General features: G+C 38.2%; 1 protein-coding gene across 2 annotated transcripts in view; it reads right to left on the bottom strand.

Moving 5' to 3' along the window:
* The window catches only part of FILIP1 (filamin A interacting protein 1), a 115,709-nt gene extending 101,121 nt beyond the window's left edge, over window positions 1-14,588 (bottom strand). For both annotated transcript variants that reach the window (XM_082306326.1, XM_082306327.1), the window contains exon 1: window positions 14,459-14,588. The gene's annotated coding sequence lies outside the window, so the exon portion shown is untranslated. The remainder of the gene's footprint in view (window positions 1-14,458) is intronic.
* Between the last annotated feature and the right edge of the window lie 2,061 nt (window positions 14,589-16,649).

The raw sequence follows: 16,649 nt of genomic DNA, 5'->3' as shown, positions 1-16,649 counted from the left end.
TAAGGCAGGCTTGTTTCCATAAAGAAACTGTTTTGATTTTAGGGGTTACACAGATGAAATGCTACTCCTCAGAGTTAGAATGCAGATGATTCCACTGAACTGCATGACAGAATTGCAAAGTTTTTGCCATTCTTGAGAAGCCTGTGGAAGGAGAGGTGTACCAAAGAAGGCAAAATAAAACAGAATTAAAATACAACAGTACCTACACTAGGTATTTCTTAAATGGTCAAAGGCTACATAATCTAGTATCATCACTGGACTCACAGAAAACCTAGGTTCTTTGCTTTCTTCATAGTATAGTGACACCATATTATTTATTTGTACTGGTAGATATTTTTTTCAGTAATGACTTTGTGCTTGCTTAGGTTCTCTCTATGGAGAGAAATGGGAATATGAGGTTAATACCAATATTCTCCAGCGCTAAATCAGTTCCCGTGGCCTAGAGAAGGGTTGGAACACCTGCACGCTATCTCTAAAGGCTCAAGGATGTGCTTTTCTCACTTAGCCCCTGATGTTACAGGGGCTACAGTGCCAAAGCTTTGGCCCTTGGGGATTCCCACCGCAGAGGGAATGGAAGCAGAAGAGTCTAATTAGAGCCTGCAGCTGAAGTTATACCGGGCAATTCCTTCTAGTAAACAATGCATGCCGCCTAAAAGCATGGGTTTGAGTACTCTGAAGCAGATTCGGGTCAAGTTCAGTATAAAGTTTCAGAGAAACAAAAAATGAAAATGGAATGTATGATGAACTGCAGAAACAGTTCCTTTTGCTATTTCTGATCTTTTTTCCCCCCACACTAGCATCACAAGAAGTCAGAGATACCATCAGAGTGAAGCAGAAAAAGGATGAGAAAATTATTTCTCTGCCCTCTTTTTCCACGTGTCCCAATTCCCTGTCAAAGCACAGTAATGTTTTAAGTTCTTACTATACAGAAGGAAACTGTTGTTCAAATTGTCTGCATGATTCAAAATGGGTATTTGAATAAAAATGGGTGAGTTTTAGGTCACAGGGAGTAAGAACAACTCTATGACTTTGTATGTAGCTTCAGGTCTTTCCAAGTGTCAGCTCTTGCTCTGGTGAATATTTAAGTATTTTATACAAAGTAGACTTTTTTTTCTGCAAAGAGTGAAGCAGTCATCTCAGAATACCTTCTATTTAAAGTATTTTCCTGGGAGGTGGAAGACTGTGTTTTAATCTCTATATTGTAGCAATAAAGTATTCTAACCTTTTCCTTTCTGGGTTGTTTTGTTGTTTTTTTTTTCATGGTTCCAAACTCCCACTTGTCTTCCTGTTCTTTAAAGTTTGCTAGAAGAGCCCCATAATAAAAACAGTATTTTGCAGTCTGGTAAAATATTTAATCCAAACAAAAACTAATGTGCTTCACTCCAAATCCTGAAAAAACATAGCAAAGCATTTGTTTGTTTTTATTTTTTAGATTCAGCCATCAATCAAAAAAGTACAGATATATGCAGTTTTAATCATAATTAATTTTCCTGGGAATTGAAGGACTAACTAAGCAATGCGTCCTTCCCACTTTTCCCTTTGTCTCTCTCTCTTACATGCTGGCTACTTCTGAAACCTATCCTCCACCACCACCTTCTCCTCTCTTACAGCTTCAGAGGTTCAGGGGCAGAACTGGGAGCACTGTAAATGTTCTTGTTTTCTGTCTGGGAGGAAAAAAGTGCTGCATTTGTGAGAAGTTCCTTTTGTGGGTGAATCACTACAGTATTACTGAGTGATTGATTATTACATGAAAACTTTTATGAACCAAGAAATCAAAGCCTGTTTGCTAGGGTATTATACATTAAGATGGATAAAATATTTTTTATATTGACCATGGTAACAAATATAACTGAAACAAAGATATAAGGTGAAAACTAATGTAAAATGTAAACTATCAATTGACATATTGCATAGCTATATATGCAATATTATTTTTATTCGCAAATTCAGGTGCCTGTTTTCTTAGATGATGGGAGAGGAGATGAAGGGAAAGAAGAGGAGCTGTTGCTGTGCCATTAGCAACCGTGGGATGGCTGATGCTCTCCCCCAACACACGACCTGACTGCAGCCCTATTTCTGCTGCTCCATTGCAAGTGACCAGTATGAATAATTGCATAGCTACAGAGTTGCACTGTGATGCAGGTAAAGCCATGAGGAAGGCAGCATTTTCAGCCTAAGTAAGGGACCCTTGAGATAGGGTTGATGTTGGGGTGAACTGAAATGTTATCTGTCAGCTGTAGCTGTCAGCAAAAATATTAAAGAAAGAGCAGCTGCATCATGCCACAAGCAGGGGAGTGGAGCAGTTGTAGCTCCAAAATAGACTTTAGAGTCAGAGAGAGTTTTCTTTTAATGAACCCCAGTAATAGTCATGGACTGCTTATTTCCAAACCTGCTTTGAGCCAGTTGATAATGCTACTGCTTTTAAAATGTTTTAAAGAAATGCTTGAGATGCAAGTAAAGAAAAGCTATTTAGAATAGAACTTACTGAAAGATATGTTACTACTCCTATAAAATGTAATTTTTCCTACTAATTATTTTCAGCTTCTGTAGCTTTACATTTACCCTCACCATTTTAGTGTATAAGTACTGATATAACAACAAAATTGATATGACAACAACAAATCATAACCATGTTTCTCAGCTGGAAGAAAAATTATTGTCTTATTATAGCTTCTGTAGCATTTATTCTTCCTTTTCAGAATATTTAATTAATAAGATACTAAGCTATCTTGAAAATATTTATTAAAGAATAACATCTTACAGTCTTTTTGGGTTGCCATTAAAGGAAATAATAAGCAGCAGTCTATTCTGGATCTTGAATTCCAAGATAAATGTAATAAAGCTTGTGGCGGGGTGTTATTGTTTACTGGTTGGAAAAACTTATGCAACAGCAGAATACTGTCCTGATTTTTGAGCTGCTGCTAATGAAGTACAACCAGACAGGGTACATATTGCCATGAGTCAGGAAATCTGGATGTTCCTGGACAGAGGCCAAGGGAGCTTAGACACATCAGAGATGTGATGTATATGTATCCTCTGGAGATACAGTGAGTTGTTTTCAAGCATCTCAAGCTGCCTGATTCAAGAAGCAACCAAATGACCACCCTGAAAAGAAGTTACTAGCTGTCTGTTTCTCAGAGTCCATTGTTTTTACACCAGGAAAACAAGAATGAAGTAGGCTGTCCAGGGGAGCTTAGAGATTAGATATTAGGTTCAGCCTTGAGACAGTAGGTCCAAAACCCTGAGGGTTTAACTTTGTTCTTTCACTACAAAAAGAAAAAAAAAAAAAAAAAACCACACAAAAAAAGAACAGAACAAAAACCCTAAAAAAAAATTATATGCTACAATTTACTGTGAGACTTTAAACAAACCTTTTGAACTCATGGTCTGCTAAAGAATGGTATGACTTTTTTGTAAGAAAGAGCATGGGTGCTACCCTTGTATACATGGGAAGAAGCTCCACTCTCCACAATGCTAACTCATTTGCTGAAATGCTGCTATGTTTCAGTACAGCCCTGTGGTACATATGCAACTCCCTAGCAATTTTTGAGCCTTCAAAATATTGTTACTGTGGGCCCCTATTTTTTGAGTGAAATTAACTGGTTTTCTAAAGCTAATTGGGATCACATAAAAGGGTGGCACTGGTTTCTTTTCCTTTCCACTCCCCTTTCTTGCAGCTTAACATAACCTCTCCAGGAGACTTTTCATTTTTCACTCTCCTCTGCCCTTCTTTGGTAGGTATGTTTTCCTTATCTTCCCACACCCCTTCCCTGCATCATGCCTCAAGGGAGGACTATAGCTTTCACTGCCTCTCCCAGCAAAGCAGGACATGCAGAGCAGTTTTCTCCCTATGCAGCCTGTGCTGGTACACCCAGGTGCATGGAGGGCTGCTTGGACTTCCACATTTCACACCTTTTATCAAGGGAAGCTCTCACAATAAAGACTTGACCTCCCTTCATGAAATCCAAGGAAGGGTCATTTATTACCCTATTCTTTTCCCCTCTGGAAAGGCTCTCCAGTAAACTATGAAATAATTTCCAGACCTCCTACTTTGATCTGGACTAGCTTTGGGCCCGCCTTTGCAGTTGCCACTGCCATTACACCGCGGCAACGCATGATGTGGTAGACCTGCGTTGTCTTCGATGGTGTTTTGGCAGCTGTGGCTGCAAACCTTGGCCTGCCTCTTCTGTGCCGTGGCACATACATAAGCATGGGACTCTGCCCTGCTCTCGGACTCACTGTCCCTTCTGTCTCCTGGTATTGCCAACCGCACACATTAAAAATCTTGAGATAATCTTCCAAAGTTGTGTTTCAGGAGATTTTAAAGCAATACATCATGGCATCAGATCATCTAGAGCTCATAGACTTCAACTCTCTTGAAGCCATCACGACTGTTTTTTTCTAATTTTCTCTGTTTTTAATTAAAGCTGAGAGTCACGTAATGGCAACCTAATCCCTAGGCTAAGTCCTTATCAAAAATCTCAGTTGCCAAGGGAGTCACCTGAGCTGCTGCCATTGCTTTAACAAAGCAGGCAGGACTGGAGACCCTGGCTACTTGCTGAGCCTGCAAGAGACAGGCAGCACCACAGGACATTTCTGTTTTCCAGGTGCTCTCTCTTCCCCTAGCCAGCACGTGGCTTTCCTGTGGCCTCCCCCCAGCCTCACAGTGGCTCCAGGGCTGCCCCACCACCAGCTAATTTGAGCAGTCACCACCTCCCACCCCTTCCCTCAAAGGTCCTTTTTCCTCCAAGCTGTTTTTTTTTTGCCAGCAGTCACCTTTTTGTACCATGCAGCTTGTCCTGAGCACTCCCAAAATAACAACAAGCTCACGAGCTGGCAGCAGCATCTTTGCCCTATGAATTACTTCTGGTACAACTGAACCTGAGGGAATGGTTTTGTTTTTCCTGAAACATCTTAGTATTGACACTAGTTTGGTTTCTGTTTTGGTATGGTTTTGTTCTTGCAGCTTCCTGCTTACATCCCTGGTCCTCCTCTTTCCTTTTTCTGCTGTTCTTTACCCGTATGGCTGATTTCTTGCTACCTGCAACTCAGGGCACAGCTATATTTCCCTCTGGGGAGCTCCTCTAAAAAGACATATTATTGTCATTCAGACTAATTCAACTTGTATTCCTACTTCTCCCAGCAGAATCTGGTTTCCAAGGAGGGCTATTTCGGTCTCCTTACTCAAAGCTGTTGACATGATGTTCAGTACTGCAACATCTCAGGGTGTCAGAGTCACTACTATATTTATTCTTGTAACATCCCAGGTGTTATTAAAAGTGTAGAAGTAAATAACTTGCTGAGAGTCATACAAGGAGTCACTGATGCGAAAGCCAGCCATTTAACCAGCCTTTCTCTCCCCCAGTACGATACCTAGCACCTCACATTTTAAGGTGACATTATTTGAAAGGGATAAACAACAAAATTCAAACATGTCATGAATATTTTGGAGAGGGAACCTGAATTTAGCAAAGTGTTTCTGATTAGTAAGCAATCTATCAGATGTTCTGTCACTCTTACAGCCTGTTCCCTGAAGCGTGATTTAGTCTTTTTTTATACAAATGCTGCAGGTATCTAAATTAACCCTCCGTGTGTGCAGTTATGCTTGCTTCATTTTTAGATACTCACTGCTGTCTTGGAGGGATTTTTTGAGTTGACAGCAGTAGCTTGTAAAACTGTTTCCACTCTACTTATTCCTTAACAAACTATTACAAACTGTTGTATTATGTTCAGCGTATTCACCGAACACTTACATAGATTATTCAGTTTATTTCTGATATTTTCCTGTGTTTCCTTTGTGCTATCTAAGCTAAGGAGAAACTCATTACGCTATCTATAGCTAACATCACGTATTTTTCTAACACTTCATTAGTTCTCAGAGACCTGTGGTGACATAGGCTGTGTGGCTAGCAGTAATACTGAACAGGGGCTAGAAACTAGTACTGCTGCAGGGAATTTGTTTTCTTTGAGCCAGGCAGCTGTGTCACTGTCATAGAGAGGGCTCTGAACAGGTCCTCCTGGGTCCCCAAGTACCACAGAAATCCTGTTGTGTATTTCTATTTCCAAATAAATCAAATTCTGTATCAAAGGTACTTACATTGTACCCCCTCCATCTTTCTAATAAAAAGCTGTTCCACAATAATTTGGGGGTTAAGAACATGTTCTCTGAAAGTGGGAAAATCAGTTTAGGGTTTTTTTTCTCCAACCCATAAGCTACTTTTAAAACCACTGCCCATATGGAGTCAAGGCAGGGTAGTTAAAGATGCTGTTTTCTGGTTAACCCATCGTTTACAGGCCCCCAGCTCTAAAACACTAAGCTTCCTGGACTTCTGCTGAAGCACCTCTTGTCTGTCCTAGACCATTCTGGTGTCTTTCAAAGCATGATCCCTTCTTCCTATATCTCACTAACTTTCTCAGTAACTTAATCCCCACCGGAGCATGTGGCAGCTTTTTATGATTAAAATGCTGCAAGTGTAATTTGCATGACGTGTGTGTGTGCACAAGTCATACTAGCTCCTCAAGTTCCTCTCTGCAGCAAGTGCTAAGTTTGCTCTAGAAAAGTACAATGGGATCTGAGACCTCTGTACTCCACCGGCTGTGAGAATTCCCTAGCCTTTTTCCACTCATCTCTACTGATGATGGCAAAATTTTAGTTACAGTATCCAGTTTTAGGAACATTACTTGCTGATTCTTCTAAAGAGAAGAAGAATATCTGTCTTCAGTGGTTATTCTTAATAGGTATGAGAAATCCTATGTGGAAAGACTGCCTGCCACATCCTTTTGAGGGCCACAAGGCCACTACTTTATCCTTGCTTCATGCTACAGTAATCATCACCAGGTAAATTTAGATGCTTCCACAACCAAGTGCTTTTCTAAACCAAAATACCCTAAGCTAGTCTCAGGTTAACCAGAACTCCATCTAGGAATCCTGTTTGCCATATGTGCATCATGCTCTGTTCCTGATTAGGATACAATTTGAAAGAGATGTTCAGTAAGAAAAGTGAACTCAGCAGTGGAAGCAGTCTTCAGGGTTTCCTTCCTCAAAAGCAGCATCTCTGTTTTCCTTCTTTATTTGCTTATTACTTACAATCACAATGCTAGCCTTTCAGCTTATTGGACTACCTGGACAGATAAAGATGGAATATACTTAACCATTTTTTTCAGACTTCTTTTGCAGAGAGATGGCACCTTAATGGCATCCTCATTCTAAATGTCTGGCTTTCAAACAGAATATGGCAGGCAGGAGGAGGAGGAGGGTTTGCTTTCTAAAAGCTGGAGTAAACTAGAATAGAAAATTACAAGATTTTTGGTTCTTATTCTTATTTTAGGATATAACACATCAAACATAACAAAGTCAAACAAAAAAACCCTACAGGTAATGCTTCTTTTGCAATTCTGAAAGTGCCAAAGGCCTGTGATTTATGTTACTATCAACCATCTGTCCAGTCATCTTTTATTCAGCGTATGGATTTCGATACGCTGATTAACGTCACTGGCAAAATATTCCTCAGCCAGCCACGTTCAAAATTTTGTGATCCAAATAAGATATGAGACCTTAGAATAATTACAAATTAAAAATACTCAAGGTAACTGAAAATAATCAAAGTCCCAACCAACCTGATTAGACTGTGGAGTTAGTCCCGCTTTGAGTGAGACTGGACGACTTCTGTCAGTTCCTTCCACCTAAATTCTGGTTCTGTAACTCCATAAGTGGCATCTCTCATTCAGAGGACATGCTACTGTGGCCCTGCCTTTTACTATTTGCAATGTGATGCCTTTTGTGACTTGGATTCTAGCGTCTGGCTCCTGCCACTCGAAGTGGCAGTGGTTCCCATAGCCAGCTGCCTTGTAACGCATAGTTCCTCTGGCACTCAGGAGCTCTGTTGCCATGTGTGTCCTTCTGTGCAGAAGGGACATCTGTGCTGTGTTTGACATGCTTGAGGACATCTAGCATGGCATCATTCCCTTTCTTCTGTCTCCTGCCCAGAGTAAAAAATCAGAATGTTTATTTTTCTCTAAAGAATTTTATCAGATTGAGGAACTGAAATCCTTATCTACTGGAATATAATTTGTGTTTCTTTTTATTACAGAAGTCCTTGCAGAAGAATAAAAGAACGAGAAATAAGACGCTATAGTAAAACTACTGTAAACTTTACCTTAAAAGATAGATCCAAAGGTTTTGTGATTACAGATGGTGGGACAAGTGAGATTTTGGTGATAAGTATGAATGACAAACACAGGAATTGAATAGCTTTAGCATAAGAAATATATGCCTATTTTTTTTTTTATTTTAGTCAGCCCAATACTGAACTAGTCAAGGCTAACCACATGTGCTTTGCCATCCTTTCATTTATGTCCTTGCTTATGGCTTTTAAAGGGACATTTTTTCAACAATCTGGATTATATATTTTAAAAGTAAGAATGTTCTTTGAGGCACATAACTAGATAGTGTGAGGTTTTATGAATATCCTATCTATCTACTACGTTCACAAATTTGAACTTGAGGATAAATTGTATGTTTTTCTTTAGTGTATATTTGTTGTCACAGTAACTGGAGTTTTCCCAATAAATGGAAATTGCATCGTTTCCTTAGCATTCAGGTTATTGCACTGAAATAGCACCATGAACTCACCACCACTTCTCCCTTCCTGTTGTCAAGCTAGATCTCATTTAGTTACAGGAACAGGCACTAAAACAGGTTAGTTTAGATATGTGCACATTAGAAAGCTGAAGCAAGTCTGCTTAGCCCCATTACATCCTATGACTCATGCATGTGTGGGAAAGACCTTATTTTCACAGAGATCTCTTAGATAAACAAGGCAAGTTGGCAGCAATTTGATTGTACTGATGTTAGCAGTCTCCTGCTTTCTGTTGCGTTCATTTGCTTTATATTTTCTGAAAAATGCAAGCAGTCTGATAAACTCTAATGAAAATTCTTGTGCCAAGGACACATGAGCTTTCATTTTCAATTACTTTTTTTTTTTTTTTTTAATAGGAGCAGCCTTAAAACCAGTTTCTAAAAAAAAACCTTTTCTATTATTTCAATAGAATCTACTTTTCCTCATTTTTTTTTAAAGGTTGTTAGCGAAGCTGTAGCTCTTGCTATCCACAGCCATAACACACTAGTTAGATACCTCACCACACCCAAACCTACAAGCCTCTAAATACTGTGTACTTCAGATGATAGAAAATGGATTAACTTCCAAAATATTACTTTTACATATGCACTGGAACAAACTTTTGAACAGCATAAATCACAAAACATTACACTATTTGACACCATTACCCCAAGAAGGAAAAGCAATGAAAGCAACCCTTGCTGTATTAAAGAGGTCTTAAAGTATATAAATCAAACTGAAAAAGTTTACTGAAAATTCATTGAGATTTTTGCTCTTGTTCTCAAACCCTGCCTGTTTATATCTGAATGAGTCTGCCTACATCATAGATACTTAAGGTTTTAATTGCCATTTTATCGGCTTTGAAATGAAACTCATTCAGACAATGTACAGCAATCTTTTAGATTCACACACCCCTTTGCTTGAGTCAGCTAACAGCAACTAGACGGGTTGCCCATTTAAGGGAAAAAGTACAAGCTCCAGCCTATTTCCCTGTACTTCGGATGTGTTTGTCCCACTCCTTCAGCAATGCATTCTGTAATGCCAAAAAGCATTTCTTTTCTTACAAAAGGCATGCACACGTGCACACACATACGCACATTTCTGATTAAGTTTCAGCTCTCATAGAGCTGCAAAATTGAGGAACTGGATGTTGGAATTCTTCATTTTCTTCTCAGTTCTATAATACTACGTACAGCAATTTTCTCTTAACTGGGGAAGGAAAAAAAGCAATGCCATTTCATTGCCCCAGAACACTACTCAGTAAACAGCCCAGGATAAATCATGTATTTTAACAGCTGTGTATCTATAAAAGAATGATTTCAAAATAAAATGCAATTGCAGTTTTAGGATATATGCTTTTAATTGTAGGAATTGTCTCTTTCTCTGTATTTGAGAAGTGTATTAACCATTTTGGAGGATACCACAATCTATGTAATCTTACACATCATCTTTAGAGCTACCAATTGCATGCTTTACTTGTGAAAATGATTTAGAGATAAAGTCCAGCCAAAGCAGAATGAGAATGACAGGAAAAGCCATCTTGAATTAAAAAAAAAAAAAAGGTTGTCCCAATTTAGGAAGACTTTGTGTTTGCATTGATATTAGCACTTATTTTGCTATGATGGTAAGAATAAAAAGGAATACAGAAAATGTAGATTATCTGCAGAAGCTGGAGGAGTATGCAAACAGACCCAAAATGAAAGGTAAAATCTAATCAAGTGTCCAGAAAGGCACAATTTTCACAAATACATTAGGTGTCACTCAATCTTCAACATGATTAGAGACTCCCAGTATCTCTCCTGAACAGGAAATAGGCACAATTGTTCCTGTCCTTTGGACACCAGTACCTCAAAGAATAACTACAGAACTGTGTTATAAATGCTTTATTTTTCTAGTATCACTAACTTGGTACAAACACTAGCTACTAAATGAGAAAAAAGAGAGATTAAGAAATCTTAATTCTTTATGAACTAGTTGTTTCCTCAGTTATCCAATATCCTCCAAGATCAAGAAAAGCCTGTATTCCCCAAATAAGTCCCAGTATTCTGTATAAAATTAGGAAACAACCTTCAGTAGAAAACACAGAGACATGAAAAGAGAAAAGGCTAAAAATGAAAAGCACCAGAATGAGATGGTAAAGCTGAAAAGTATAGATGTTTGTGCTTCTTGTAAAGAAATATTTAAATTTTTCTATACAACAGATTATCATTATTTTATCACATACACTATTTTATCTCTCTAGCTTTCAGCTCTTGTCTTAGGTTTTATATACTAAATATTTTTGGTGAATTAGGAAGTATGAATAGATGAAGTGGAGTTCCTTCTCCTTTGCCTTGTTTCATCTGGCTTCTTCACAAATATTATAGCTCTATTTCTCCAAATGGCATTTTAGACATGCAGAAGGACAAAATCCCTGCCCCCAAATTCAGTTTATATATTAAACCAAATTCAGTTTATATATTAAAGTAGTATGGCAAACTGCAACAACAGATCTTGAGAAAGGAAGGGAAGAAACAGGAAATTAGAGAAAAAGTAAAATGTCTCCGAGGACAAAAATTGGACAGGAATATAGATGATCCATTTTGTTAAATGCTCTTGAGGGGACTGGGAATTTATCTGTTAATTATTGAACACTAAGATCTGATCTTATTAAACTCAAAGGAAATCTCACTTTGAATTCAGTGGCATAAATCTGGCCTCTGACTCAGCACAGCTCTGAGGCACACTTTTAATTTATGCCTGGGGGTACATCAACTGAGTTTGATGAGATTACCAAAAGCTTTAAATTAAGCATGTGTGGAATCTGTGCCAACAGAAAGATCCTGTATCAGGAGGAGTTTTACTGACACACCTGTTTCAGTAAAAATCTTTTAGTATGGAAGTGGCTACACTGTCAAAATTGTGACCCAGAGGAACAAAACAGGGCATACTAGTAAAAGGAGAGATTTCCCAATATACTTATGCTTACTCCACAAGCTGCTTCCAGGAAGCACAACTATATCTTCAGGAGTCCTACCTTGGTCAACACAGCTCTGTTAGCAGACAAGTTTAGTCTTTCCACGACATTAGTGTCAGGCGCTACAGTGAGAGGCACTATAGAAAACTCATATGTCATTAGGTCAATTTCAAACTTATTTAAAGCCAGTAGCATAGAGGATGGACCAGTTAACACCAGAGCCGAAGGTTAACAGTCTACCAGATATGAGTGGGAGGAGTACGGGAAAATCAGGGCAGATGTAGGCAGGGACAGAACAGTGCTGAGCTTTGAAGATTAATTTTGAGTCTTTGAATTTGGTATTAAAAAGAACCAGACATTCTATAAAGAGATTGAAAGATTGAGGTGATGACAAAACACTCAGTAAGATGATGACTTTAGCTGTGGCTAGATTGGCTAAAAGAGACCATGAATTACAATATTGCTGTAATAAGGGTGAAAGAATGAGCCACAGGCAGAGTCTGGAAGTGGATTCAGATTGGGAGGAATACACAGTCTTTAGCACCATGAAAGGCACCATTCATTCCACAGTTATGGGAATACAAACAAAGTCAAAATAATACATAATGGGGAAAATAAACAGGTATGCTATGTCTACTTGCCTTCCAAGGAAATCTCTACAATGGAGTCTATCGCCAAAACCTAAATTACTTTTTGATTTGATATAAAATTGAGCTTGGTTTCACTGTAGTCATTAGGAGAATTGGCTATTCTTCAAATATGAAACCATCTGTTGAATAGCCACATTACATATTCCACAGATTTGATTGGAAAATCCCAGAGCCTCTTTGCGGACACCTGTTGAGAAGAGTAATTTTAGCCTCCTCCTCCATTTTGAAGTGGAAAGGAAGACAGATGTATGTAAAACCATAACTCCATGTGTTAGAGTTGGAAGTTGCTATCAGGCTGTTCAAAAGACACTTCATTTGATAGTTATCAGGCTAATAAATTTGCCTTTTGCTTTTAAAAACTTTGCTAAAAGTAAACTGTGCAATAAAACTAAAATTGTAAAACCATACATTATGCTGAGCAGCAACTAAAATCAAAAAGCAGCCAATAATTAGTATACCATTTTCCCAAATTTTGTCATCCCTATATATTCAGAAGATCAAATTTGCCATTTCTCCACAGTTTATTATTTGCCATTTAACTCAGGCAAAATAAGAAACAGTAATTTTTACTCTAATGTCAAGATGACAAAAACTGCACAAATCATATTGTCTCAGTTTCAGTTCTCACAGTACAGCTTTCTTAAAAAAAAAAAAAAAACAACAAAAAAAAACAACTTTCTCAGGATATGTCTATATTAAAAAGTGATACCAAAGTTTCCTTTTGAGATTTAGATTTGGGATACCATAGTGCTGTAGTAATTCCACAGTAATGACTATCACATTAAATCATGTCCACCAAAAAGTATTCCTATATAGTGCTTAAGTAGCATGCCCCTTGCTATGAAATAAAATGTAGACTATATTATTTTTGCTTTTAAGAATGTTCCTCCATCCTAATACTTCATTTATCTTATTGTTACACAGGCAGTTACATTCTCAGCCACCAAGTCAAAGTTGCTTCAGAGTATTTTAATTTCATCCAATCTGTAAGCATGTCACTGCTAAGATGTGGTATTGATGTCATTTATATAGTATGCAGAGATGAAACTAGAATTATTTAGCTAAAGCAAGACCTTCTCATCTTCCTGAGGCGGTCCCAGAGTCCACAGACTAAGTGTCAAACACCGCAGACAGTCAGCATAGACTCAGTCAGCTCATTCCTTCTTTAGGACAAATATTTTTCATCTGAGACAATTCTACATAAATCTGTAAACAGGGTTTTTGCACGGGTTAAGTGCATTCTTTAAATCTTTACCTTCATAGCTGAATTGATCTTGCACATGAATTCATAATCGGTACGTCTTTTAAAAATTAATGCATACTAGATTTCTTTTGTGTGGAGAAAATGGCTTTAAAAGATGGGGTGGGGGGATTCATTCTTCAACTGACCAAACAGCTTTTGTCAGCTTAGACAAAGCAAAGAGTACTAAGCAATTCCTCCCTTAAATTACATGACCATTATGGAACCGTAGGATATGCATTTCCAACAAACAGGCTTCCATTCTGCTGTCAGGGTAAAACATCTGAGAACTGGTTTCTCATTTATTTTCTAAAAGAAACAAACACTTTAACAACAGTGACCCAGCTCAAGCACACTTGGGTACAATAAACATAAGGTCAGTCTTTAGGACAGTGACATTATACAGCTAATAAATCGAGCAGAGATTAATATTCGTTCTATGTAAGTAAGTACAAGAGGAGGAACCAAGAGCTGTTGTCGCAAGGATAGTATGAAAGGCACCAGGTGTGCCTGTGTGCTAAAAGTTAGTAAGGAAACAAAAAGTACAAATGCGCTGGGTCACAAAGTATTCAGTTAGTTCAGTTACTGAATGGCTATTTCCTCTTAGTTATCACACAGGCTGTCACTGTTTTTAATAGCTGCTAGACTATCACTGGTAAGGGATGATATGTATTCTATTCTTAAATGTTCGTTTGTCTTCTCTCAGCATGTAAGCAGATATAAGCAAGACACATGTCAAAATCTATACACATTTTTTCATACTACTACTAGCTATTTGATTATGCTCATTCTAAGAACTGCAAAAGTTATTCAAGCAACGTTTTCCTGTGATAAAAGCATAAAAAAATATCTAAAACTTTTATCCCAGCTTTCATCTACTGACATTTCCAAATCATGCAGAAGATTGTTCACAGAAGGAAAGACACAATAGTCACTAGAAAAGAAAATCACTTCTTTTAAAAAGAATGCCTTGGAATGGTTAGCTCAGTCTTACCTGTCAGCAATGTGAATTTAGGAATATATCCTTTACACCGCAAGATCGCAGTAGCTCGTCCCACAGCACTACCACAGTAGTAGACTGATCCAGCCCAGGAGAACACAAAGAGAGAAACTTTTCCCACTTTTCTAGGTCTACCAGCAGCTGAAGTAATGAAGGAAATGGGGTAGAGAACAGAAGACCAGAGCTGCTTCTCACAGAAATCCCAGGCAGGAGAAGTAGGAGGTATACTCTGTCTGTGTCTCACCCAGACTTTTGTTTAAAAGTTTTTTCAACTGTTGCTAGGTGGTGTTAGGCTTTGGCAGTTTAGTTCTCAGATTGTATTTCCCCTCTTCTGGTCTCTTCACACAGTGTTACAGCAATGACTTTGTTGAGCTCAGCTCGCTTGTGCTATATTTAACCAGTGTTCTCAGCAAGTCAAGCCTGTCAACAGCTGAGAAGTTTGGAGCAGGCTTTGCTGAGTTCCTCAGCTGCTGAATTATCAGTGGATGTAGCACTGCACAGCCCAGCTACTACATTCACTGAAAGATTGTGGGGAAACTGTCAAATCCTTTTAAGGGCTTCCAGTGACTTCACGGGAGTAATTACTATTTAAAGCACTAAGTACAAGATGTGTGTTTAGGCATATATTTTAGACTGCTAGGGAAAGAATACTGGTGTTCACAGCAGATGAGTTCAATTATTTATACAGTGAGGATTTTCCTAGGACAAGTAGGAAGTTTATAATTTGAAAGGTATGCACTTCACTTGAGGAAAAATTACACGTGGGGAGAACTTTTTGCAGCATAATTTTTTACAGAGTTTAAATATATTAAGATGACACAGAGAAATTAATGAAAGGTTTAGGCTGGAAAGTTTTCAGTGTGATATTTATTCCAAAGACAACCTTTTTCTCTCAGACCAAGCGCTTCCTACAATAATTCCTACTCTGTCTCTAACTTTCACCAAAGAAGAAAACGAAAGCCACACAAATCCTGATTTGTTTGATATGAGTATTAGGAACGCATTACTCCAGGGCTGTATACATTCTGATGTATGCACACTTGCTTCTGGATCTAATTACTGTTCCTAATTCTAAGCCATAAGCCTCTTAATCAACAGATCAGCAGTAACATTGGGCAGCTTTCAGCCCACAAACCACCATGATATCAAGATTCTCCAAAGATGTTGCAGATCTCAGACTCCAGACCAAAGTTCTACCACCTCATGGCAGAACAGCCCCTGTAAATGTCTTTGGCAAGGAAAATTCCTTACCCCAAAAACTCTGTTCTCATCTGAGTTGTGCTTCAAAGTGAGATGCAGAATGGGCCTCCTTTGGAAAACTTTTCCCTAGTGATGATTTGTGATATCGATCTAGGGTTAGATGAAGAGGAAGGAAAGAAAGAAGAAAGGGGAGAAAAAAGTAGAAAGATGCTAAAAAATGTGCTTGTCGATATTTATACATGGAGACACCCCAGTCTTTCAGAGCAAAAGAAGATTCAAGCAAATCATAACAGTACCCTTCAGTGATGCCAGGTCACTACGCAAATAGTAGGATGGGTAGTGAAAAGGTATCATGCTCTTTGTGGCAATTTCAACATGCAGGACCCTAACTGGCCACAACTATATGAGATACCAGGGGGTGAGTACAAGCCCTTATGGGAAGCAGCTGTAGGATTAGCTGTAGCCTGGTGCTCTAACCCTGTCTCTGGAATGACTTCTGCTGGATCTGTGTTATTGTCTAAACAAGCAAGGAACAGTGAAAAAAATACTTTCATTCCCAAGGAGCTTATAAGGAGAAAATGAAGTAAATATTACGTATTATATCAAGTAACTGATATTTAGACATTAGTGACACATTTATAAATGCCCCAAACACTTCCATCATGTCAAATATATTTTATTTTGGACACCAAGTAATAATCACTAATTTCATGTTGTCCATTTCAATATTTGACTTGGACAGAATAGCTAGAATGTGTAAAAACAGAAACACTTCTGTTTCACAGAAACAGCTATTTGGAAGATTATTGTAGAGAGAGAGAATATATTGGCACAAAGTTTGGTGTTACATGCTTACACTTTGAACTGAAGTGAGTTACATATACCCACATTCTAAAAAGAATATCTGATTTTGTTCCCTCATATAAAATTGAGGTACTCCAATCAGATGAGTAACGTTTTGCCTATTCTGGCCTTAAATTCTTGC

Source organism: Platalea leucorodia, assembly GCF_965183815.1.
Source record: "Platalea leucorodia genome assembly, chromosome: 3".
Lineage (NCBI taxonomy): Eukaryota > Metazoa > Chordata > Aves > Pelecaniformes > Threskiornithidae > Platalea > Platalea leucorodia.
This window is presented reverse-complemented; position numbering and strand designations above follow the sequence as displayed.